This window comes from Crinia signifera, chromosome 9 (assembly GCF_055691185.1).
Source record: "Crinia signifera chromosome 9, ASM5569118v1, whole genome shotgun sequence".
NCBI lineage: Eukaryota > Metazoa > Chordata > Amphibia > Anura > Myobatrachidae > Crinia > Crinia signifera.
Window position 1 is genome coordinate 16,470,184 of NC_139225.1, and position 26,605 is coordinate 16,496,788.

A 26,605-nucleotide genomic window follows, 5' to 3' on the forward strand; every position below is an offset into this window, starting at 1 on the left:
CACAGCAGCATATAAGGGGTAGAACAGTCCCCCCAGGAGGTGTGACCCGGCACAGCAGGGTATAAGGGGTAGAACAGTCCCCCCAAGAGGTGTGACCCGGCACAGCAGCGTATAAGGGGTAGAACAGTCCCCCCAGGAGGTGTGACCCGGCACAGCAGCGTATAAGGGGTAGAACAGTCGCCACAGGAGGTGTGACCCGGCACAGCAGCGTATAAGGGGTAGAACAGTCCCCCCAAGAGGTGTGACCCGGCACAGCAGCGTATAAGGGGTAGAACAGTCCCCCCAGGAGGTGTGACCCGGCACAGCAGCGTATAAGGGGTAGAACAGTCCCCCCAGGAGGTGTGACCCGGCACAGCAGCGTATAAGGGGCAGAACAGTCCCCCCAGGAGGTGTGACACGGCACAGCAGCGTATAAGGGATAGAACAGTCCCCCCAGGAGGTGTGACACGGCACAGCAGCGTATAAGGGGCAGAACAGTCCCCCCAGGAGGTGTGACGCGGCACAGCAGGGTATAAGGGGTAGAACAGTCCCCCAAGGTGGTGTGACCCGGAACAGCAGCGTATAAGGGGTAGAACAGTCCCCCCAGGAGGTGTGACCCGGCACAGCAGTGTATAAGGGGTAGAACAGTCCCCGCAGAAGGTGTGACGCGGCACAGCGGCGTATAAGGGGTAGAACAGTCCCCCAAGGTGGTGTGACCCGGCACAGCGGCGTATAAGGGGTAGTACAGTCCCCCAGGTGTGACCCGACACAGCGGCGTATAAGGAGTAGAACAGTCCCCCCAGGAGGTGTGACCTGGCACAGCAGGGTATAAGGGGTAGAACAGTCCCCCCAGGAGGTGTGACACGGCACAGCAGCGTATAAGGGGTAGAACAGTCCCCCAAGGTGGTGTGACCCGGAACAGCAGCGTATAAGGGGTAGAACAGTCCCCCCAGGAGGTGTGACCCGGCACAGCAGTGTATAAGGGGTAGAACAGTCCCCGCAGAAGGTGTGACGCGGCACAGCGGCGTATAAGGGGTAGAACAGTCCCCCCAGGTGGTGTGACCCGGCACAGCAGCGTATAAGGGGTAGAACAGTCCCCCCAGGTGGTGTGACCCGGCACAGCGGCATATAAGGGGTAGTACAGTCCCCCAGGTGTGACCCGGCACAGCAGCGTATAAGGGGTAGTACAGTCCCCCCAGGAGGTGTGACCCGGAACAGCAGCGTATAAGGGGTAGAACAGTCCCCCCAGGAGGTGTGACCCGGCACAGCGGCGTATAAGGGGTAGAACAGTCCCCCCAGGAGGTGTGACCCGGCACAGCAGCGTATAAGGGGTAGTACAGTCCCCCCAGGAGGTGTGACCCGGCACAGCAGCGTATAAGGGGTAGAACAGTCCCCCCAGGTGGTGTGACCCGGCACAGCGGCATATAAGGGGTAGTACAGTCCCCCAGGTGTGACCCGGCACAGCAGCGTATAAGGGGTAGTACAGTCCCCCCAGGAGGTGTGACCCGGAACAGCAGCGTATAAGGGGTAGAACAGTCCCCCCAGGAGGTGTGACCCGGCACAGCGGCGTATAAGGGGTAGAACAGTCCCCCCAGGAGGTGTGACCCGGCACAGCAGCGTATAAGGGGTAGTACAGTCCCCCCAGGAGGTGTGACCCGGCACAGCAGCGTATAAGGGGTAGAACAGTCGCCCCAGGAGGTGTGACCCGGCACAGCAGCGTATAAGGGGTAGTACAGTCCCCCCAGGAGGTGTGACCCGGCACAGCAGCGTATAAGGGGTAGAACAGTCCCCCCAGGAGGTGTGACCCGGCACAGCAGCGTATAAGGGGTAGAACAGTCCCCCCAGGAGGTGGGACACGGCACAGCAGCGTATAAGGGGTAGAACAGTCCCCCCAGGAGGTGTGACCCTGCACAGCAGCGTATAAGGGGTAGAACAGTCCCCCCAGGAGGTGGGACACGGCACAGCAGCGTATAAGGGGTAGAACAGTCCCCCCAGGAGGTGTGACCCGGCACAGCAGCGTATAAGGGGTAGAACAGTCGCCCCAGGAGGTGTGACCCGGCACAGCAGCGTATAAGGGGTAGTACAGTCCCCCCAGGAGGTGTGACCCGGCACAGCAGCGTATAAGGGGTAGAACAGTCCCCCCAGGAGGTGTGACCCGGCACAGCAGCGTATAAGGGGTAGAACAGTCCCCCCAGGAGGTGGGACACGGCACAGCAGCGTATAAGGGGTAGTACAGTCCCCCCAGGAGGTGTGACCCGGCACAGTAGCGTATAAGGGGTAGAACAGTCGCCACAGGAGGTGTGACCCGGCACAGCAGCGTATAAGGGGTAGTACAGTCCCCCCAGGAGGTGTGACCCGGCACAGCGGCGTATAAGGGGTAGAACAGTCCCCCCAGGAGGTGTGACACGGCACAGCGGTGTATAAGGGGTAGTACAGTCCCCCAGGTGTGACACGGCACAGCAGCGTATAAGGAGTAGAACAGTCCCCCCAGGAGGTGTGACCCGGCACAGCAGGGTATAAGGGGTAGAACAGTCCCCCCAAGAGGTGTGACCCGGCACAGCAGCGTATAAGGGGTAGAACAGTCCCCCCAGGAGGTGTGACCTGGCACAGCAGGGTATAAGGGGTAGAACAGTCCCCCCAAGAGGTGTGACCCGGCACAGCAGCGTATAAGGGGTAGAACAGTCCCCCCAGGAGGTGTGACCCGGCACAGCAGCGTATAAGGGGCAGAACAGTCCCCCCAGGAGGTGTGACACGGCACAGCAGCGTATAAGGGGCAGAACAGTCCCCCCAGGAGGTGTGACGCGGCACAGCAGGGTATAAGGGGTAGAACAGTCCCCCAAGGTGGTGTGACCCGGAACAGCAGCGTATAAGGGGTAGAACAGTCCCCCCAGGAGGTGTGACCCGGCACAGCAGTGTATAAGGGGTAGAACAGTCCCCGCAGAAGGTGTGACGCGGCACAGCGGCGTATAAGGGGTAGAACAGTCCCCCAAGGTGGTGTGACCCGGCACAGCGGCGTATAAGGGGTAGTACAGTCCCCCAGGTGTGACCCGACACAGCGGCGTATAAGGAGTAGAACAGTCCCCCCAGGAGGTGTGACCTGGCACAGCAGGGTATAAGGGGTAGAACAGTCCCCCCAGGAGGTGTGACACGGCACAGCAGCGTATAAGGGGTAGAACAGTCCCCCAAGGTGGTGTGACCCGGAACAGCAGCGTATAAGGGGTAGAACAGTCCCCCCAGGAGGTGTGACCCGGCACAGCAGTGTATAAGGGGTAGAACAGTCCCCGCAGAAGGTGTGACGCGGCACAGCGGCGTATAAGGGGTAGAACAGTCCCCCCAGGTGGTGTGACCCGGCACAGCAGCGTATAAGGGGTAGAACAGTCCCCCCAGGTGGTGTGACCCGGCACAGCGGCATATAAGGGGTAGTACAGTCCCCCAGGTGTGACCCGGCACAGCAGCGTATAAGGGGTAGTACAGTCCCCCCAGGAGGTGTGACCCGGCACAGCGGCGTATAAGGGGTAGAACAGTCCCCCCAGGAGGTGTGACCCGGCACAGCAGCGTATAAGGGGTAGTACAGTCCCCCCAGGAGGTGTGACCCGGCACAGCAGCGTATAAGGGGTAGAACAGTCCCCCCAGGAGGTGTGACCCGGCACAGCAGCGTATAAGGGGTAGAACAGTCCCCCCAGGAGGTGGGACACGGCACAGCAGCGTATAAGGGGTAGAACAGTCCCCCCAGGAGGTGTGACCCTGCACAGCAGCGTATAAGGGGTAGAACAGTCCCCCCAGGAGGTGGGACACGGCACAGCAGCGTATAAGGGGTAGAACAGTCCCCCCAGGAGGTGTGACCCGGCACAGCAGCGTATAAGGGGTAGAACAGTCGCCCCAGGAGGTGTGACCCGGCACAGCAGTGTATAAGGGGTAGTACAGTCCCCCCAGGAGGTGTGACCCGGCACAGCAGCGTATAAGGGGTAGAACAGTCCCCCCAGGAGGTGTGACCCGGCACAGCAGCGTATAAGGGGTAGAACAGTCCCCCCAGGAGGTGGGACACGGCACAGCAGCGTATAAGGGGTAGTACAGTCCCCCCAGGAGGTGTGACCCGGCACAGTAGCGTATAAGGGGTAGAACAGTCGCCACAGGAGGTGTGACCCGGCACAGCAGCGTATAAGGGGTAGTACAGTCCCCCCAGGAGGTGTGACCCGGCACAGCGGCGTATAAGGGGTAGAACAGTCCCCCCAGGAGGTGTGACCCGGCACAGCAGCGTATAAGGGGTAGAACAGTCCCCCCAGGAGGTGGGACACGGCACAGCAGCGTATAAGGGGTAGAACAGTCCCCCCAGGAGGTGTGACCCGGCACAGCAGCGTATAAGGGGTAGAACAGTCCCCCCAGGAGGTGTGACCCGGCACAGCAGCGTATAAGGGGTAGTACAGTCCCCCCAGGAGGTGTGACCCGGCACAGCGGCGTATAAGGGGTAGAACAGTCCCCCCAGGAGGTGTGACCCGGCACAGCAGCGTATAAGGGGTAGAACAGTCCCCCCAGGAGGTGTGACCCGGCACAGCAGCGTATAAGGGGTAGAACAGTCCCCCCAGGAGGTGTGACCCGGCACAGCAGCGTATAAGGGGTAGAACAGTCCCCCCAGGAGGTGGGACACGGCACAGCAGCGTATAAGGGGTAGAACAGTCGCCCCAGGAGGTGTGACCCGGCACAGCAGCGTATAAGGGGTAGAACAGTCCCCCCAGGAGGTGTGACCCGGAACAGCAGCGTATAAGGGGTAGAACAGTCCCCCCAGGAGGTGTGACCCGGCACAGCAGCGTATAAGGGGTAGAACAGTCCCCCCAGGAGGTGTGACCCGGCACAGCAGCGTATAAGGGGTAGAACAGTCCCCCCAGGAGGTGTGACCCGGCACAGCAGCGTATAAGGGGTAGAACAGTCCCCCCAGGAGGTGTGACCCGGCACAGCAGCGTATAAGGGGTAGAACATTCCCCCCAGGAGGTGTGACACGGCACAGCAGCGTATAAGGGGTAGTACAGTCCCCCCAGGAGGTGTGACCCGGCACAGTAGCGTATAAGGGGTAGAACAGTCGCCACAGGAGGTGTGACCCGGCACAGCAGCGTATAAGGGGTAGTACAGTCCCCCCAGGAGGTGTGACCCGGCACAGCGGCGTATAAGGGGTAGAACAGTCCCCCCAGGAGGTGTGACCCGGCACAGCAGCGTATAAGGGGTAGAACAGTCCCCCCAGGAGGTGGGACACGGCACAGCAGCGTATAAGGGGTAGAACAGTCCCCCCAGGAGGTGGGACACGGCACAGCAGCGTATAAGGGGTAGAACAGTCCCCCCAGGAGGTGTGACCCGGCACAGCAGCGTATAAGGGGTAGTACAGTCCCCCCAGGAGGTGTGACCCGGCACAGCGGCGTATAAGGGGTAGAACAGTCCCCCCAGGAGGTGTGACCCGGCACAGCAGCGTATAAGGGGTAGAACAGTCCCCCCAGGAGGTGGGACACGGCACAGCAGCGTATAAGGGGTAGAACAGTCCCCCCAGGAGGTGTGACCCGGCACAGCAGCGTATAAGGGGTAGAACAGTCCCCCCAGGAGGTGGGACACGGCACAGCAGCGTATAAGGGGTAGAACAGTCGCCCCAGGAGGTGTGACCCGGCACAGCAGCGTATAAGGGGTAGAACAGTCCCCCCAGGAGGTGTGACCCGGAACAGCAGCGTATAAGGGGTAGAACAGTCCCCCCAGGAGGTGTGACCCGGCACAGCAGCGTATAAGGGGTAGAACAGTCCCCCCAGGAGGTGTGACCCGGCACAGCAGCGTATAAGGGGTAGAACAGTCCCCCCAGGAGGTGTGACCCGGCACAGCAGCGTATAAGGGGTAGAACAGTCCCCCCAGGAGGTGTGACCCGGCACAGCAGCGTATAAGGGGTAGAACAGTCCCCCCAGGAGGTGGGACACGGCACAGCAGCGTATAAGGGGTAGAACAGTCCCCCCAGGAGGTGTGACCCGGCACAGCAGCGTATAAGGGGTAGAACAGTCCCCCCAGGAGGTGTGACCCGGAACAGCAGCGTATAAGGGGTAGAACAGTCCCCCCAGGAGGTGTGACCCGGCACAGCAGCGTATAAGGGGTAGAACAGTCCCCCCAGGAGGTGTGACCCGGCACAGCAGCGTATAAGGGGTAGAACAGTCCCCCCAGGAGGTGTGACCCGGCACAGCAGCGTATAAGGGGTAGAACAGTCCCCCCAGGAGGTGTGACCCGGCACAGCAGCGTATAAGGGGTAGAACAGTCCCCCCAGGAGGTGGGACACGGCACAGCAGCGTATAAGGGGTAGAACAGTCCCCCCAGGAGGTGTGACCCGGCACAGCAGCGTATAAGGGGTAGAACATTCCCCCCAGGAGGTGTGACACGGCACAGCAGCGTATAAGGGGTAGTAAACGTGAACCCTAAGCGTGGCGAGCGCAGCGGTACGCGTCCTACGACCTTTTCATACACCCACTATCCACGTCGGCGTGGAGTTGAGAATAGAATAGTGTGGCGAGCGCAGCGAGCCCCGCAAGGGGACGCGGATACCTTCACAGGTAATCGCGTCCCTTTGCGGGCTTCACATGTATCCGCTGCGCTCGCCACACTATTCTATTCTCAACTCTACGCCGACGTGGATAGTGGGGGTATGAAAAAGTTGTAGGACGCGTACCGCCGCCCCTCGTGGGCTCGCTGCGCTTCGGGTTCACGTTTACAGTGGGGGGGGTGCATTTAACATTGTAAGCACCCATTAGGGTGCTTATACAATGTTTAATCGCATCGCATCGCATGGCATTGTATGCCATGTACAATGGCATACAATTTGAAAATTGTATGCCATCGCACACTATCGAACGAAATCGCGTCGCATACCGTCGTATGCGTTATGGTATGCGATGCGATGGGTGCCGCCAAAATACACAAGTACCATTTTTACAATTGCATGTCATGTGTCGACCTTTCGATCATGTCAACTTTTGCCATCTACCTTTTCCATGTCAAAGCTTTGACCCTATTGACCCAATAGTGTAGATCTTTTAGGCCACGCCTCTTTTAGAGGGGCCTCAACATGTGACAATTACATAGGGGAACAGATTGCTAGTCAGATGGATGTCTGCGCACAGACACAAATGGTGAGTTTACGGAACAGCCTCGTCTTGTGGAAGGCACGTAGGTCACCCCACTGGTTGGGGAGTGTGATGGTTGTATATAAATAAAGCAGAAAGTAGGAAGTAAGAACGGAACATATTCACAAAGTGTCCGTTATACGCAGGAGGGAGGAGGAAGTGGTTATTCAAATTCATTATCAATGGAGTTTTCCATTTAAACTCCGAGGCCAGCGCAGACCTCCCAGCCCGGCTGCACAGGACCGCTCCTAGCTCTCGTACAATTCGTGAAATATTTTAGGTACTCGCGGCGATCGGCCTCATGTGACGATTGCCTGTATGACGCGTTTATAGTAAATAATGGCTGGTTTATACCAGTGGTAGCCAACTCCAGTCCTCGAGAGCTACCAACAGTTCACATTTTCCAGACAACCCAGCTGCTGCACAGGTGCACTCATTACTCACAGACACATTTTAAATGATCCACAGGTGGAACTTATTACTTCACTTGTGATTCTGTGAGGAGATCTGGAAAACATGCACCGTTGGTAGCTCTAAAGGACTGGAGTTGGCTACCCCAGGCTTATACAATATACAGTGTGTGTGTGTGTGTGTGTGTGTGTGTGTGTGTGTGTGTGTGTGTGTGTGTGTGTGTGTGTGTGTGTGTGTGTGTGTGTGTGTGTGTGTGTGTGTGTGTGCATCCCCCGTGTGTTTGCACGGGGGAGCAATGTTGTGCTTCTGCACAGGTTGTTTGCCAGGCGCACACACCCTCCCAACACTGTGGGCAGGGGCGGCGGTGGGTAGTCATGAAAATCACCCTGTAACGTAGGTGCCAGGGGCAGGCAGCCGACATCACCGGATGTCAGCTGGTTGCCCACTTCCGCTCAAATATGCACGCAAATCTAAGGTTACCTGACCGCAACCTTAGATTTGCGTGCAACTTCCACATCCTTCGATGGTCATGACCATCGAAGGATGTGGGTGTATCCAATAGCCTGTGAAAGGATGTTTATGTTAAACATCCATTCGCAGCCCGTGCGAACGTACACAGTGTGCGAGGGGGCACACCGGCATTTGGGGGGCTCGCAAATCTGCTAAATCAAACAGAATAACCCCCAGTATGTGGGAGATGCACTGTGGACACAACCGGATCAGGAACAACACTCCTGTGGTCTGCAGTGTATACACACACACACACAGATATTATACATACAGCGGATATAACGCAGGTCAGGGCAAGCGTAGACTCTCTGAGAATAAGTGGAATCAATATTATGAGACTCAGTCTTGATCGTGGTGTCCCAATAGTTAATATGATGATTGTACGTGCTCCCAGATAATCTTGGGGCACCCTATATTGCATTCCATTGTGTTTTTGTCTCCTAGAAGGATAGATAGGAGAGTGGGGGGCCAGCGGACTTCCCAACCGGTAGTGGAACGCAGGGATGTAGGTGATCTACAGAACACCCCGCGCTGCGTTCCACGTCACTGGCAGCCATTGGCCTGAAGTAGAGTGGTCGCTCCATCAGACCAAAGTGGTTGCTGAAAAGCGGATTTAGAGACGCAAATTAATTTGATGTCAATGCACATCCCCGAAGTTCTAAATATCTGCGCATTTGCGTCTCCGGGCCCAGCGGTGGATCACAGAAGCCGCCAGCAGTCTCTCGGTACTGAAGAATTCGGCACAGCCGCAGCGTGCAAACACTCTATATCAGCATCAAAATATCACTGCTGAATAAATAACACATTCATAGCGGTGAATAGGGAGCTGTGTCCGCTCGCTAGCATGCGATGGACGAGTCGGCATACACATCCCCGTGCATGCGGACAAACGCCATAGAAATCAATCAATGGGCACTCACCACTGAATGATAACTCTTCTGTTCGCTAATGACTTATTTTGGCAGGAGATTGCTGAATTCAGGGCAGGCGCTGACGTGATGTCAGCCCTCTGCCTCGACCAGGAATCGACCTGTAAAACTCACTGACATTCGAGCATACGCAAACCTCAGAACATCGGGATAGGGAGTAATTTCGACACTAAAGAACTGGTCTGAACCGGCCCCAGAATGTGTTATGCAAACCTTTACCCCTGGGTTGTAAAGATAATCCTGCAGATATTGCCACTGTGACAAAGTGCAGGTCATGTGAGCAGTCATAACCCGGCATTGCCAATCGGAACGGTGCGATAAGGAGACAGGTGCAAAATCAGGGCAAGTGGAAGCGAGTTCACATTCATCCATCTGTCCATCCAGGAACCAGGGGGGAGATATACAGAGTAAAACGTGGAGGGGATTTGTGAATGATTCCAGGATTTGTTTTTTCTCAAAAAAATTTAGGGCAAATTAGATTCACCACAATTCAAACAGTTCGTTTAAATTAATTGTTTTGTTTATTTTTATTAAAAAAATGGTCTACGTTGAATTTCGAAGGATGTTAATGTTGTTATTTTAAAGTGGCTCACCATTGGATCGGCTACTAGCGCTAGGGATGTGGAGAGCCTGACTAGACGTCGGATATAAAAGTGTTAAAGGCTATGGGGTCAAGTCTGCCATTGGCCATGCCCTCCTGCACCATGAGCATTACACATAAATAAAATGGACCAATACGGCATTTTTAGACAATCAATTGTTTTATTATCTTCTCCAGCGTAATAAAAGCCGCAACCGTTGATATAGCAGGATGGTGAAACAGCGGCACCTTGATAGGTAGACTGATGCGGCACACTTATCGAAACAGGATACAAGCAATCACCATAAAATGCTTGGCATACGCCAGGGGTGGCCAAACCGGCCCTCAAGATCTACCAACGGTCCACATTTTCCAAATAACCTAGCTGGTGCACAGGTGAAGTCATTACTAACTGTCACATTTCCCAGACTTCCCAGCTGCTGCACAGCTGTAGTCATTACTAATACCCCTTTTCCACTTGCAAAAATATCCCGGGTTTTTGCAAATGAACGCGCATCAACCCGGGATTTAGTGCAGTGTGAAAGGGTCTTTGAGGGATATCCCGTGTTCAGCATTCCGGGATCTCTACCCAGGTCCTGACCTGGGTAGGACCCGGAATCGACACGGGATGCGGCCAGTGTGAATGGTCCCGTACCCGGGATCGGGTACACGGGACTTTAAAAAAGCTGCTGATTGGAGCTTTGTTTGGGCTCACAATGCTGATGTCATCTTTAATCGCACTGGAAAGCGGAAGAGAATGCGCAGATCGGAGCAGACAGGCATCATGGCAAACTGGACGGACCAGGAAGTGAGAGAGCTCCTGAGCATAAGGGGTGAGGAGGAGATAAAGCACCAAATTACTGGCACAGTAAAAGATGCCGTGGTTTATAAAAACATATCAAAGCTGCTTGAAGCCAGAGGCATGATCCGGACACAACAGCAAGTTGTCAATAAACTGAAGACCCTGAGAAAGAAGTTCATGAAGGTGCATGACAACAACCGTAAAAAGAGTGGGGCTGGCCGCATCGAGTGGGAATATTATGACATCTGCGCAACCGTCTTCGGGCACACAGCTCTCTGCAATCCTGTGAGTCTGTCTTCAAGTTCAAAGTACATTGCTGCAGAAACCAGTCAAGGCCCTGAAGATACACAGACAAGTGAAGTCTGCCACTCATCACCCCTGCTAATTGAGGACACACCTGATTGTAGTGAGCATGAAACATCCACCCACCTGCCCAGCCCTGATGGCAGCATATCCGTCGCCGTTGAAGAGGTCGTGGAAGCTGCGACCAGTGACAGTGGGTTTCCACAAAGTGCCGTCTCCCCAACTTTGCAGAGAAACAGTAAGTTTATTTTTTAAAGACACATAGCACACTATAGGGTTAGGTTGGGGGTGGGGTGGAGGTGGAGCATAGGGTTATGCACAGCATGACCAAATAGTGGTCCTCCAGCAGTTGTGGAACTACATATCCCAGTATGCCTTGGCACAGTTTAAGCATTACCTAATAGCAAAACTGTGGCAAGGCATGATGGGACTTGTAGGCTGTGGGAAGGGGGTTTACAGGGTAAGGGGGGGTGACATAATGTACAGTTATCAAAGTATAACCTGCAGTGATGTCGCAGTGTTAAGCAGTGTGTACAAGGGCGTAACTACCATGGGTGCAGGGGGTGCAGCTGCTATGGGGCCCAGAGCTGAGAGGGGCCCATTTTGCCTGTCAAATTATTATATGCTTTATGCATTTTTCAGCATTAGGTGAGAAATAGGGGCCCTTACAAACTTTTGCTATGGGGCCCACATGTTTCTAGTTACGCCACTGTAATAGTTTCCAAAGCTGCTATTTTTATGTATGGTCATTTTCAATTTATATCTTATCTTTACAGTTTACAACGTTCCACCTAGAACGAAGAAAATGAACAAAGCGGGGCAAGCAGCTAGAGCCATGACAAGTGCCCTTGTTGAAGAACTCCGAGAAATGGACAATGCTATGTCCACACAGGAGAATGCAAGGATCGACAAATTTTTAGAGGCCGAGCGTGAAATGCAGGACTCATTTCTTTCTAAAATCCTGTCAATGCAGGAACGCATGAATAGAGAGGCTCTTGAGCGTCATAGGGAATTGCAGCAAATGAACATGGCGTTCCTGGAACGTTTGTTCAATAATCCAAAAGCTCCAAGCCAACACCACAGCTCACAATACCCTGAACCGGGTTATTCCACATATAATCATGGACCAAACTTTGGTTCAAGCAATTCTGCAAATGAGCAAACTTCAGAGTTTTCAGTTTTTCGCAATTTGTCTTAAAGCTATAGGCACATTTATTTAATTTTTTTTTGCACTTAAAGTGCCTCAGCACTAGTTTACCTCAGTGTTTATGTACCTGTAGTTCATTGTTTTGCACTTAAAGTGCCTCGGCACTAGTTTACCTCGTTGTTTATGCACTACTAGTACATTTTGTGTTGCACTTAAAGTGCTTAGGCACTAGGTTACCTCAGTGTTTATGTACCTGTAGTTCATAGTTTTGCACTTAAAGTGCCTCGGCACTAGTTTACCTCGTTGTTTATGCACTACTAGTACATTTTGTGTTGCACTTAAAGTGCTTAGGCACCAGTTTACCTCAGTGTTTACATACCCTCCAACATGACCCACTCCATTAGGTACAAAATGTTCTGCTCCTGGACTTCCCTGCCAGTGGCAGTTACAGAGGTTGGACTCCAGCATAGTCCACAATTCAAAGAGGGGGGTCACATCAACTGTCAGTGAGTCCAGGACAGTGATGTTTGGAGTGGCATTGTGTGGCTCCCCTTTTTGAACATTGGATTGTGCTGCAGCTCCAACTCTGCAACTGCCACTAGCAGGGAAGTCCAGAAACAGAGCATTTTGTACCTAATGGAATGGGCCATGTTGGAGGGCATGCGTTTATGTACCTGTAGTTCATTGTTTTGCACTTAAAGCAGGCATGTCCAACGTTGGCCCTCCAGACGCTCCGAAACCACACATCCCAGCATGCTCCGCCACAGTGTTGCTATTAGAGAATGCTAAAACTATTGCAAAGCATACTGGGATGTGCAGCCTCAAAACACCTGGAGGGCCAACGTCGGACATGCCTGACTAAAGTGTTAATGCACAACTGGTTGTGCATTCGGTTAGCTTGTAATGCTAAACTTCAAGCAATTCTTGTTTGGGATGGGGGGGTTGGGACGAGGGAGGTTGGGATGGGGGCGGTTTGGACGGGGGGTTGGGATGGGGGTGGTACGGGTGGAGGAGGGTTTCTTTATTGTTTTATTGTAGTGTCTATACAAAGGCAAAAGGAAAGGCAAAACAAAATTGCACCTACAATCCAAAGGTGCTAAACCAAATAAAAAAATTATAATTTTAAACACCCTTGTCATCACTTTTTTTTTTTAGTTAAAATGACCATTTCATATGGTATTTGCAGTGATTTCCCGGGATCAGTATGAATAGGGCTGTCCCGGGTCGATCCCGGGTCTGAATGCAGTGTGAAAGGGTACATTCCCGGGTAGTGTCCCGGGAAGCATCCTGGTACACATTCCCGGGTCTGACCCGGGACTGCAAGTGGAAAAGGGGTATAACTGTCACATTTTCAAACCCGCTGCATTCATTCCTACTATAGACCCACAGGTTGCCTGATATACATGAACTGTTGGTAGATCTTGAGGACAGGTCTGGCCACCCCTGGCATACGCAGTTTTGTCAAGCTGGGGAAAGTGTCTACAGACATTTACTCTGACCATTTATTATCTGTTGGTTCAAATGGATTTACCCTGAGCGCAAAATAAAATCTAGAAGCCTGGTTCTAAGGCAGGGGTGGGGAACCTCCGGCCCGCGGGCCGTAAATGGCCCCTTTGCAGGCTTGCAGGGGTCAGGATATCACTCTGGTGGGACAGCGTGTAGCTGATCGCAGGGCTCCGAGACGGCACTCCGTGGACTATATATATAGACTCTCCCCGACCTTGCAAAGCTTCAAACGGGCACTGAAAACTCACCTATTCATCAAAGCATACCCTTCCACTGCATAAACCAGCTGGTTCTCTGACCCCTTGCCTGTTTACATCCTGCTATCTAACCACCACCCACTTGCTTGCACCTCTTGTATTCTGTCTGTCTCCCCTTCCTACTAGATTGTAAGCTCCTCCGAGCAGGGCCCTCTTCCCTCCTGTTGTCAAAGCCCTCTTCTCTTCACATGTCACTCACAGCTCTCCTTTACTCCAACACTCAGTGACCATCTTCGTACTCATCTCCATCATTGGCCTCAAGCCTCTAGTTGTATGTTGATTGAGTCCTCACTACTTATATCCAAGCTGTAATGTGTATTGATCTGTGGTGCTCTTTATTTGTACTGTATTTTTGTTATTTATTCAATGTTATGCCAAGCTTTGTCTCCCTGTATTGTTCCTTTGTACGGCGCTGCGAAACACTTGTGGCGCCTTATAAATAAAATTATAATAATAATAATATATACCACTGACTTTGTTATTATTGTACCAAGGCTATACAGTACACTTTGGGTAATGAATGCCTTACACAACAGACTACTTCACTTATATCCAATCCACGACTATATACCATGCCCCGTCCAGGTATACCGTCCTTCCCACAGGAGAGCAGAGTATGTCAGGCCGGATTAGGCTCCCTTGATGCATCACCCCATGGACTGCACGTAAGAGTTATACAGTGTGACAGCCTGTAACCACCTGTGTCACTGCAGTGGCCCTACACAGAGCGCCGAGGACACCTACCTGAGAGACACCCCCCGCTAGGTGCGCGCTGGCTGTAGGGAGGCCATGGGTTAACGGTGACCTCGCTTTTCTTTGTATAAACTATAGAACCTGGAAGACAAAAGAACAACCAAAATGTCATAGAGATGGGAAGACACAGCTTATGTAACAGGGGTAGAATGGGAAGGGTATGGGTCATTAGGCCGACACATGAAATAGGTTGACATAGGCAAGGTCAACAGTCAAAAGGTCAACATGGGTATTCACCTTTTTCTGTCCCAAATGTCGACAGACACAGAAAAAATTTATCGTCCCCACTCGCCACACTATTATATAGTCTTCCTCCGCGCCGTAGCGGAGGGTAGGGCATGAAATACTGCCTGTCGGCACGTGTCGGCTCAGAAAAACATGAGGAAGTCATGTCAACCTAATAACCGTACACTGAAAGCGGGGGAAAAAAAAGGAAATAACAGACATGACAGAGCAGGATATGCTGAAATAGAGAATCTAATCCAGTCTCCAGGCCCGTCACATGACAACCGACATGCACCCCCGTACTGAACACCCTGACCCGTCACATGACAAACACCCCCCCTCCCCCGTACTGAACACCCTGACCCGTCACATGACAAACACTCCCCGTACAGAACACCCTGACCCAGTCACATGACAACCCCCCACCCCCATGTAGAGAACACCATGACCCGTCACATGACAAACCCCTGTACTCCGACCTTTCTACTGTCCCGCAGTCTCAGTGTAACTTTCGGGAACGTGTGCGCCAGGAAACCAGATGACATTATCAAGAGATTTAACTACAGCACCACAAAACGAAAATACAGATTGGAGGATATAACAGTATATACCATACTTACGGTCGCTAGTTTATTATCAGGAATAGGGATAATAAAGAAATACTCGGAGAATCTGTGTCTGGCCCAGTCATCAGTCACGTGACCCCTGGGATTTGCACGACCCCTGCTGCAGTTACGTCGGTATGGTTATCTGTTTTTGCCTGAGAATGATCTTTATTCTCATGGTCTGAGCCCAAAAATACTTTTGGAAGAGTTTCAATCACTCGCAGTAAAGGGGATCTGGATTTGTAGGTGTGGAGTCCTGACATCCCTATGTATAAACAACACGCCCATCATCCAGTGCGGCCATGTGTGACACCAGCCAGTACCAGTCTCCGCAGAGTGACACCAAGCCTGTAACCAGGCTGCATCAATGACTTCTGCAAACAAAGCCCTGTAGGCCAGCTACCGGCGAGAGCCGGAGGACACAGGGCCAGCTACCGGCGAGAGCCGGAAGACACAGGGCCAGCTACCGGCGAGAGCCGGAGGACACAGGGCCAGCTACCGGCGAGAGCCGGAGGACACAGGGCCAGCTACCGGCGAGAGCCGGAGGACACAGGGCCAGCTACCGGCGAGAGCCGGAGGACACAGGGCCAGCTACCGGCGAGAGCCGGAGGACAGAGGGCCAGCTACCGGCGAGAGCCGGAGGACACAGGGCCAGCTACCGGCGAGAGCCGGAGGACACAGGGCCAGCTACCGGTGAGAGCCGGAGGACACAGGGCCAGCTACCGGCGAGAGCTGAAGAACTATCACACATTGCCAGGTATCTGAGCAACCAAAACACCTGCTATACATCAGCCTGGGACCTAGTGCTGGGGCTTAGACGTGCAACCTGCTGAGGGGGGAATCAGTGCAGCTCAGCGGGAGCGCTGATCTGGGCGCATCAGAAGATCCACCCATCCACCTGCTCCTGAGCCTGGCTCCGCCCCATAGGTTTGCACCGGGAGGAGGCGTTCCAAGATATGGATCACATGGTAGACTGTGTCTAGGCGGACATGCAAGTCGACACAAAAAAATTTTGACATGGGAAAGGTCGACAATGAGTTTTTTACAAGTTTTTTGGTGTCAATGTCGACACCGGAGCATGTGGCCCCCCAGTTAGTGAGATAAGCTCATTAGACAGGGGGCGGTGGGGGTGGTCCGATGGGAGAAGCGCATTATTCAGCACCGCACTACTGCAGGTCACCAGGTTTTCATGTCCCCAACGCTGACATTGATCCAGAGAGACAACGAAACAGCAGCGCACAGCCGGGAACCAAGCGCACGCTAATGTGCTGCGCACAGGATGCACTGGTCTTACTGGAGTTATTATGGTCTGCCAGTAAGGAACAGATTGGGTGCACGCCCCATTGAGCCCGGCGTGATCTGATCGGTCTCCGCTCTACAGGGAAAGATCAGCACTATGGCCGCCTAGGGATGGGTAATCATATGATGTTTCATCGGTAACATCGGATTTTTGGTTCCAATGTTCGATGTTTAACCCTGCAATGTTGAGGATCCAATGTTTTCTAAACATCGCTGCATTTCTCCCCCGATGTTTTTCTCAATTTTCCAATGTTTTTTTATTTTGTGTGTCACTATGTGGGGGCTATCACTGTGTGGGGGCTATCACTGTGTGGGGGCTATCACTGTGTGGGGCTGCCACTGCTTTCGGCAGCCAGCTTACTCCTTGTTTTATATCCATTGACAACTTTAAAAAAAAAAAAGATACAAAACAGTAACACACACCGGGCCAGACGCACTAATCTTCAAAAGTGATAAAATGGAGAGTGATAAACCACCAGCCAATCAGCTCCTGCCTGACAAGTCACAGACTATGTTTAAAAAATGTTTGGCAGGAGCGGATTGGTTGGTGGTTTATCACTCTCCACTTTATCACTTTTGAAGCTTAGTGCATATGGCCCTGTGTGTGGTGATGATACAGACTTCAGTTGAGAGAGAAGAGAGAAATAAAGATTAACGAAAGAGGAAGTGATAACAATAAACGTACTGTTTAGTATACTCCTATATTGCAACAAAATAAGGCCAGTTTTTCAACATACAGAATGTTCTATGTTGCATTGTATGTACAGTTTTTTTGTTATTTTCTATGTTCAACTTAAGTTATTAGCCTGTTCTTACTGTTATAAATCAAGTTAAAGATTGTACTTCCTCATCTTTGCAGCCACCGCTTACGCTATGCAACTTATGTAGCATACGGCGAGCCGTGAGGGTTATTTTCAGGGTCCACGCCACCATCTATTACCTTTAGTAATGTTGTAGCGAGCGAAGCAGAGCGAGCCACCGAGCCTGAAGCGTGGTGAGCAATCGTGAGGGGACAATCGCGATTCACGCAGCGGCTAACGTAACTGGTGTAAGCGGTGGCCGCAAAGACGAGGAAGTACCTTAAAATATTTAAAGATAGCAGATTGTGAGCTGCTGTGAGTTGTTGCAGGCTGTGAGCTGCTGTAATAAAGTTTTGCTAGTTAATGTTTCATATTTTTCCCCTCACTAATTTTTTTTTTTTATTTCCCTCAAAACATGAATCATATTTCCAATGTGTGTGTAAACTGTAAGCCTCCAACAAGATAAACTTAACCCCTTCCCGACATTTGACGTACATTTACGTCATGGTCGGGAAGCACTTCCCGACACATGGCGTAAATGTACGTCATGGATTTAAACTGTCACCGCGTCTATAGACGCGGTGACAGTTTCAACATGTCTGCTGTCCCTGACAGCAGACATGTCCGTGCATGCCCCGGGGGGGCTGCGATGCCGCCCCCCCGTCGGCGATCGCTGTGATTGGCTGTTCAGTGTGAACAGCCATTCACAGCGTTTTCCTGTGTCACCGGCGAATAACGTTCGCCGGTGACACGGGATCAGAGGTGATTGGTGCTGTAAAGTACAGCACCAATCACCGCGGGGTGTAAGGGTGACACTGGTGTCACCCCACCTCACCCCGCCCGCCCCCAAAGGCCGTGATTGGTCCGTCGGACCGACGGACCAATCACAGCCAAGGAGGGAGATTTAAACTAACGGTGACTGCACTGCAGACGCCATTCCGGTCTGGAAAGCGTGCAGTGCGGTCACCGTACCCCCCTGCCGCCATACTGACCAGAAATACTTGCTGCAATACTTACCTGATCGCTGCTGATTGCTTCCTGGATCCTGTGCAATAATTGTGCCATACTGTGATATTGTGCTGCTGCACTGTATTAGTATTAGCTAGATAGATAGAGAGATAGATAGAGATAGATAGAGAGAGATAGAGAGAGATAGAGAGAGAGAGATAGAGAGAGATAGAGAGAGATAGAGAGAGATAGAGAGAGATAGAGAGATAGAGAGAGATAGAGAGAGAGATAGTGTCAGAGAGTGCTATATTTTGTGCTGCTGCAGTGTGATATAGTTATAGATAGAGAGAGAGAGATAGAGAGAGAGAGATAGAGAGAGAGGCCTACTGACAGAGTGCTATATTTTGTGCTGCTGCAGTGTGATAGTTATAGAGAGATAGAGAGAGATAGAGAGAGAGAGATAGAGAGAGATAGAGAGAGATAGTGACAGATTGTGCTATATATTTTTTATATAACTGACTGCTGCCCCCTCCTTTTGTGCTGATCAGTATAAATTAACTGATCAGTAACTTTTTGGGGGCGCAGGTTTTTTTTTATATATAGATATACCTGTGAGTGCTGCTGCTGCAGTGTCATAGAGTGTTAGATAGTGTTAGATAGTGAGAGATAGAGAGATAGAGAGAGATAGTGATAGAGAGTGCTAAATTTTGTGTCTGCTGTCCCCGCCTTTTGTGCTGATCACTATATCTGAGGTGATCAGCAACTTTTTTGGGGGTACAGAGGTTTTTTTTTTTTTATATATACCTGTCAGTTGCACCAAAGGTTGTGCACCTGCTGCACCTCACTGGTAATCAGTGTCGCATCACTGATCACCTTTTTTTTTTGTGTGTGTGCTGTGGGGTATTTTTTTAATTTTTTTTTTTACACACACTGTGATTTTGTGGGTGTCCTGTGGCCGCTGTGCGCTGATCAGTGACGTACATCACTGATCATCTCTTTCGGCACAGGGTTGATCTATTTTTTTTTTTTTTTTTGATCAAATTCCTGTTGCCTTTGAGCGCTGTTCAGTGACAGACGTTACTGACCAACATCTGTGCTCAATTTTTGGCGCAGGACCTTTTTTTTTTTTAACCCCTTCCTTTTTTTTTTTTTTAACCCCTTCATTTTTTTTTTTTTTTTATTGGTATAAAGTATTTTTTTTTTTTTCTGCACCACATACACACTACACACTACATACCCCCCGGATTGAAATAAAGTTTGTGCCCCCCCCCTACACTATACACGTGTTGAAACATTTCACTACCGGTAACACAAAAATAAAAATGGCATCCCAAATGTCCTCCCAAATGTCCTCCCAAATGTCCTCCCAATCATCCAGGAGAATGTATTCAGTGGAGGAGGCATATGCCATGCTTGCTTCTGACTCTGACACAGCCAGTGATGCAAGCGGGGAATTTGAAGGATTTGCCTTAAGCTCCTCTTCCTCCTCTGCTGATGAGGGACCCCCTCAAAGACGCCCCCGTAGATCAGCTGAGATTCCCCCCCCAATAATTGATCTAGTATGGACCCCACCACCAGACAATTTTGAGCCCCAGGTTCCTGAGTTTTTGGCCATGCCAGGAATCCAATTTGATTCCACAGGTCTCAGAGAAATTGACTTTTTCAAATTATTTTTCTCTGATGATTTTATAAATTTAATGGTGGACCAAACTAATTTATATGCCCAGCAGTTTATTGCTCAAAACCCCACGTCATCATTTGCTAGGTGGACCCCTGTAGATGCAGTAGAGATGATGACGTTTTGGGGTCTGGTGTTTCATATGGGCATAGTAAAAAAGCCAGAAATTAGGCAATATTGGAGTACAGATGTTCTGTACAGTACTCCATTTTACCGTATGGCCATGCCCCGGACTCGATTTGAGACAATTCTTAAATTCATACATTACACCGATAATGCACAGTGCCCACCCAGAGATGATCCCACCTTTGACCGGCTATTCAAAGTCAGGCCGGTCATTGATCATTTCAGTGCCAAATTTGAAGAGGTGTACATCCCTGAAAAATTTATTTGTATCGACGAGTCCCTTATACATTTTAAAGGAAGGGTTAAATTCCGCCAGTACCTTCCCAGTAAGAGGGCAAGGTATGGCATAAAAATGTATAAACTGTGTGAAAGCACCTCAGGGTACACCCACAGGTTTAGGGTTTATGAAGGGAAGGATTCAAGAATTCAACCGCCAGAATGCCCCCCCTCCCTCGTAGGTGTTAGTGGGAAAATTGTCTGGGATTTAGTGCACCCCTTCCTGGATAAAGGTTATCACCTCTATGTGGATAACTTTTACACTAGCATCCCCCTGTTTAAGGCCCTTGGTTCAAGAGGTACAGCAGCTTGCGGTACTGTGCGCAAGAACCAAAGAGGCCTCCCAAAAACGCACATTGCCCAAGTAATGAGAAGGGGTGAAAGCAGGGGAATATGCACCGAAAATATGTTGTTGGTCAAATATAAGGACAAGAGGGATGTCCTTATACTGACAACAATTCACGGAGACAGTACCACCTCCGTCCCTGTACGAGGTACCAGTACCCACACCTCAAAACCTAATTGTATCCTGGATTACAATAGGTACATGGGCGGAGTGGATCTTTCAGATCAGGTACTGAAGCCGTACAGTGCCCTGCGGAAAACAAAAATCTGGTACAAGAAGGTGGCCGTGTATATCATCCAGATGGCACTGTATAACGCTTACGTGCTATTCCGTTCTACCGGCCAGAGGGGGACATTTATGCACTTTCAAGAGGAAGTCATAAAGGGCCTAATATTTGGGAACCAGCAGGCAGAGGGCCCCAGTACTTCTAGTACTGGCCCCCGTATTGTACCAGGGCAGCATTTTCCTGATGAAATCCCCTCCACTGGAAAAAAGGGCAGGACACAAAAAAGGTGCAAAGTTTGCTATAAAAAGGGAATAAGAAAGCAAACTATTTTCCAGTGTGACACTTGCCCCGACAAACCCGGCCTATGTATAAAGGAGTGTTTTAAATTATACCACACATCTATGGAATATTAGGTTCATAATTTCACCGTGCTTCGGGGGTCTTGCTAATGCCACATAGCACCCACCATTCATTCCACCAGAATCTGAGCCGCAAAATCCAAAAATCACTCCTTCCCTTCTGAGTCCTGCCATGCACCCAACTGGTATTTTTTGGTCACATGTGAGGCATTGCCGTACTCGGGAGATATTGGGGCACAGATTTTGGGGTGCTTTTTCTCCTTCATACCTTCTGAAAATGAAAAATTTTGAGCCAGAACTGCATTTTTGTGTAAAAAATGTAATTTTTCTTTTTCACTGCCCACTTGTATCAAAATTGGTGAAACCCCTGGGGGTTTTAAATGTACACTATACCCCTAGATGAATTCCCTGAGGGGTGTAGTTTTCAAAATGGGGTGACTTGTGGGGGGGTTCCACTGTATTGGTGCTTGGGGGGTCTTGCTAATGCGACATAGCACCCACCAAAATTCCACCAGAATTTGTGCTGCAAACTCCAAATATCACTCCTTCCCTTCTGAGTCCTGCCACTTTTTGGTCACACATGAGGCATTGCCGTACTCGGGAGAAATTGGGGCACAGATTTTGGGGTGCTTTGTCTCCTTCATTCCTTGTGAAAATGAAATATTTTGAGCCAGAACTGCATTTTTGTGTAAAAAAATGTAATTTTTCATTTTCACTGCCCACTTGTATCAAAATTGGTGAAACCCCTGGGGGTTTGAAATGTACACTATACCCCTAGATGAATTCCCTGAGGGGTGTAGTTTGCAAAATGGGGTGACTTGTGGGGGGGTTCCACTGTATTGGTGCAACATAGCACCCACCATTCATTCCACCAGAATCTGTGCTGCAAAATCCAAAAATCACTCCTTCCCTTCTGAGTCCTGCCATGCACCCAACTGGTATTTTTTGGTCACATGTGAGGCATTGCCGTACTCGGGAGAAATTGGGGCACAGATTTTGGGGTGCTTTTTCTCCTTCATACCTTCTGAAAATGAAAAATTTTGAGCCAGAACTGCATTTTTGTGTAAAAAATGTAATTTTTCATGTTCACTGCCCACTTGTATCAAAATTGGTGAAACCCCTGGGGGTTTGAAATGTACACTATACCCCTAGATGAATTCCCTGAGGGGTGTAGTTTGCAAAATGGGGTGACTTGTGGGGGGGTTCCACTGTATTGGTGCTTGGGGGGTCTTGCTAATGCGACATAGCACCCACCAAAATTCCACCAGAATCTGAGCCACAAAATCCAAAAATCACTCCTTCCGTTCTGAGTCCTGCCATGCACCCAACTGGTATTTTTTGGTCACATGTGAGGCATTGCCGTACTCGGAAGAAATTGGGGCACATATTTTGGGGTGCTTTTTCTCCTTCATACCTTCTGAAAATGAAAAATTGTGAGCCAGAACTGCATTTTTGTGTAAAAAAATGTAATTTTTCATTTTCACTGCCCACTTGTATCAAAATTGGTGAAACCCCTGGGGGTTTGAAATGTACACTATACCCCTAGATGAATTCCCTGAGGGGTGTACTTTGCAAAATGGGGTGACTTGTGGGGGGGTTCCACTGTATTGGTGCTTGGGGGGTCTTGCTAATGCGACATAGCACCCACCAAAATTCCACCAGAATCTGAGCTGCAAAATCCAAAAATCACTCCTTCCCTTCTGAGTCCTGCCATGCACCCAACTGGTATTTTTTGGTCACATGTGAGGCATTGCCGTACTCGGGAGAAATTGGGGCACAGATTTTGGGGTGCTTTTTCTCCTTCATACCTTCTGAAAATGAAAAATTTTGAGCCAGAACTGCATTTTTGTGTAAAAAATGTAATTTTTCTTTTTCACTGCCCACTTGTATCAAAATTGGTGAAACCCCTGGGGGTTTTAAATGTACACTATACCCCTAGATGAATTCCCTGAGGGGTGTAGTTTTCAAAATGGGGTGACTTGTGGGGGGGTTCCACTGTATTGGTGCTTGGGGGGTCTTGCTAATGCGACATAGCACCCACCAAAATTCCACCAGAATCTGAGCCGCAAAATCCAAAAATCACTCCTTCCGTTCTGAGTCCTGCCATGCACCCAACTGGTATTTTTTGGTCACATGTGAGGCATTGCCGTACTCGGAAGAAATTGGGGCACATATTTTGGGGTGCTTTTTCTCCTTCATACCTTCTGAAAATGAAAAATTGTGAGCCAGAACTGCATTTTTGTGTAAAAAAATGTAATTTTTCATTTTCACTGCCCACTTGTATCAAAATTGGTGAAACCCCTGGGGGTTTGAAATGTACACTATACCCCTAGATGAATTCCCTGAGGGGTGTACTTTGCAAAATGGGGTGACTTGTGGGGGGGTTCCACTGTATTGGTGCAACATAGCACCCACCATTCATTCCACCAGAATCTGTGCTGCAAAATCCAAAAATCACTCCTTCCCTTCTGAGTCCTGCCATGCACCCAACTGGTATTTTTTGGTCACATGTGAGGCATTGCCGTACTCGGGAGAAATTGGGGCACAGATTTTGGGGTGCTTTTTCTCCTTCATACCTTCTGAAAATGAAAAATTTTGAGCCAGAACTGCATTTTTGTGTAAAAAAAATGTAATTTTTCATTTTCACTGCCCACTTGTATCAAAATTGGTGAAACCCCTGGGGGTTTGAAATGTACACTATACCCCTAGATGAATTCCCTGAGGGGTGTAGTTTGCAAAATGGGGTGACTTGTGGGGGGGTTCCACTGTATTGGTGCTTGGGGGGTCTTGCTAATGCGACATAGCACCCACCAAAATTCCACCAGAATCTGAGCTGCAAAATCCAAAAATCACTCCTTCCCTTTTGAGTCCTGCCATGCACCCAACTGGTATTTTTTGGTCACATGTGAGGCATTGCTGTACTCGGGAGAAATTGGGGCACAGATTTTGGGGTGCTTTGTCTCCTTCATACCTTCTGAAAATGACAAATTTGGAGCCAGAACTGCATTTTTGTGTAAAAAAAATAATTTTTCATTTTCACTGCCCAGTTGTACCACAATTGGTGAAACCCCTGCGGGTTTGAAATGTACACTATACCCCTAGCTGAATTCCCTGAGGGGTGTAGTTTGCAAAATGGGGTCACTTGTGGGGGGGTTCCTAACTTTTAGCATGTTATGGTGCCTAGAAACCTACATGGTGCCTAAAAAATAATCTCATAAAAAGGAGGCTCCAAAATCAAGTAGGTGCTCCTTCTATTATGAAGCCTGTGGTTTGGTCACCGTGCACACTAGGGCCACATATAGGATATTTATGAAAACAAAAGAATTGGGGGAATCAATTTTTAGTCACATTTTTCTAGTAAAATGTACTGTGTTCCTTAGAAAAATGTATTAAAATTGCAAATCTGCAAAAAAAAAGAAATTTTGAAATTTCACCTACACTTTGTTTTAATTCCTGTGAAACACCTAAAGGGTTAACAAACTTCCAAAATGCTGTTTTGAATACTGTGAGGGGTGCAGTTTTTGAAATGGCATCATTTATGGGGGTGTCTCACATACAAGTCCCTCAAAGTCACATCAGAACTGAACTGGTCCCTAAAAAAATCAGTGTTTGAAATTTTCTTGAAAATTTGAGAATTTGCTATTCATATTGTAAGCCTCCTAGTGTCCCAAAAAATTAAAAGGAAGTTGAAATAATGATGTCAACATAAAGTAGACATATGGTCTATGTTAGTTATTCACTATTTTGAGTGGTAAGATTATTTGTCTCACAAGCAGAAAATTTAACATTTTGCAAATCGCTAAATTTTCCATTTTTTCACGATATTTTGGTATTTTTCACAAAAAAACACAGACTGTATCGACGAAAATTTACCACTAACTTGAAGTACAATGTGTCACGAAAAAACAATCTCAAAATCACTGGGATAAGTAAAAGCAAAAAAAAGTTATCCCCACTTAAGTGAGACATGTCAGAATTGAAAAAAAGGGCTCTGTCAGGAAGGCAAAAACAGGCTCTGTCAGGAAGGGGTTAATAGAAGGATTATTTATCATTTCATAAGCATATTAGTGTATTATATTCTTAAGTAGACAGTTTATTGAAATATATATAGAAACATCGGTTTTAGAGTACCAATGTTTAGGTCTAAATGACGTTTTCTAACCAATGTTAGAAAACATCATTCAACTGATGTTTTCTTTCGATGTCCCATCCGGCGTGCCCAACCAGCATTTCTGTCCATGGATGTGCAGCGTCCTGCATGCACGCGTAATGTCCTGCACAAGTGCTTTCCGTGTCCGAGCTTTAGCACAGATCGTCAATTCAAACTGCAGACTGAAGACACCAGAAACCACAATCACCGCAGTTACGCCGTTATTTGATCTTCGCATTTACTCATATCCTCTTCCTCTAAAACAGGAAGAGGAGAAGCAAGAGCAGCTCAAATTATTTATGGCAACAAGAGTTCCTAGAACACGTCATCTACCATATATATGGCGTACACAGAATACACTGCGTATACTAGTACAGAGAATATGCTGATTATACTAGGACACCTAGACAGGTTTGATTTCATTAAACCCTCGTAATCCTCGCTCGCATCATTACTTTGGCCATTTGGGAAAACCCCTGCTCTAGAAAACGAAGCACAGTTGCGATTCAGGCCACAGAAGCGAATAAGATAGTGACATAGGCCATTAGTTCCCCTTTCCTGCCTGACAGACACGTGCTGGAAAGAGAACCTGATTCTGGTTCACTCACAAAAGCAAATTCTCTCTCTAATGGTTAAAACCATGCTGCACTGCAGGGGGGGGCAGATGTAACATGTGCAGGTTACATTTGGGTCGGCTTTGTACTGCAAACTGACATCTATATTGCAGCTTAAAATAAAAAATAAAGCAGCAAGTATTTACTCAGCACAGAAACACAATAACCCACCCAAATGTAACTCTCTGCACGTTACATCTGCCCCCCTGCAGTGCAGCATGGTTTTATTCGATTAGAGAGAGAATTTGCGAGTGAACCAGAATCAGGACCAGAGTTCCAAACCTATAATTGGACAGATCAGATTGCTGCAGATCAGATTGCTTCGGACCCTTCATAGTTTGTTGAATGAAATTGCCCAATGTAATTGGGTCCTCAGTCTCTGTAATATTGCTACCGGCCATTGTTCTGACTTGCATTTACTACACAGGAACAACAGGTATTTTGGGGCGATGTCCCAGTAGCATTACAATGGACAGAGTTAGTTGATGAAGGAGTGATGCTTACAAAACATACACATGGCCAATGTAAATGTTAGTACATACCGCATGGGAACAGGTCCCTTTACAGACGAAGGCCCTTATTCTGGTTCATTCAAAAAGGCATATTCCTTCTCAAATGGACAAAACCGTGTGCACTGCAG

The 26,605-nt window shown here is 49.5% G+C and overlaps 1 protein-coding gene across 3 annotated transcripts in view; it reads right to left on the bottom strand.

The window, feature by feature from the left end:
* Positions 1 to 26,605, bottom strand: part of TRAF2 (TNF receptor associated factor 2) — a 57,772-nt gene that overhangs the window by 26,013 nt on the left and 5,154 nt on the right. For all 3 annotated transcript variants that reach the window (XM_083161169.1, XM_083161170.1, XM_083161168.1), the window contains exon 2: positions 14,305 to 14,394. The gene's annotated coding sequence lies outside the window, so the exon portion shown is untranslated. The remainder of the gene's footprint in view (positions 1 to 14,304; positions 14,395 to 26,605) is intronic.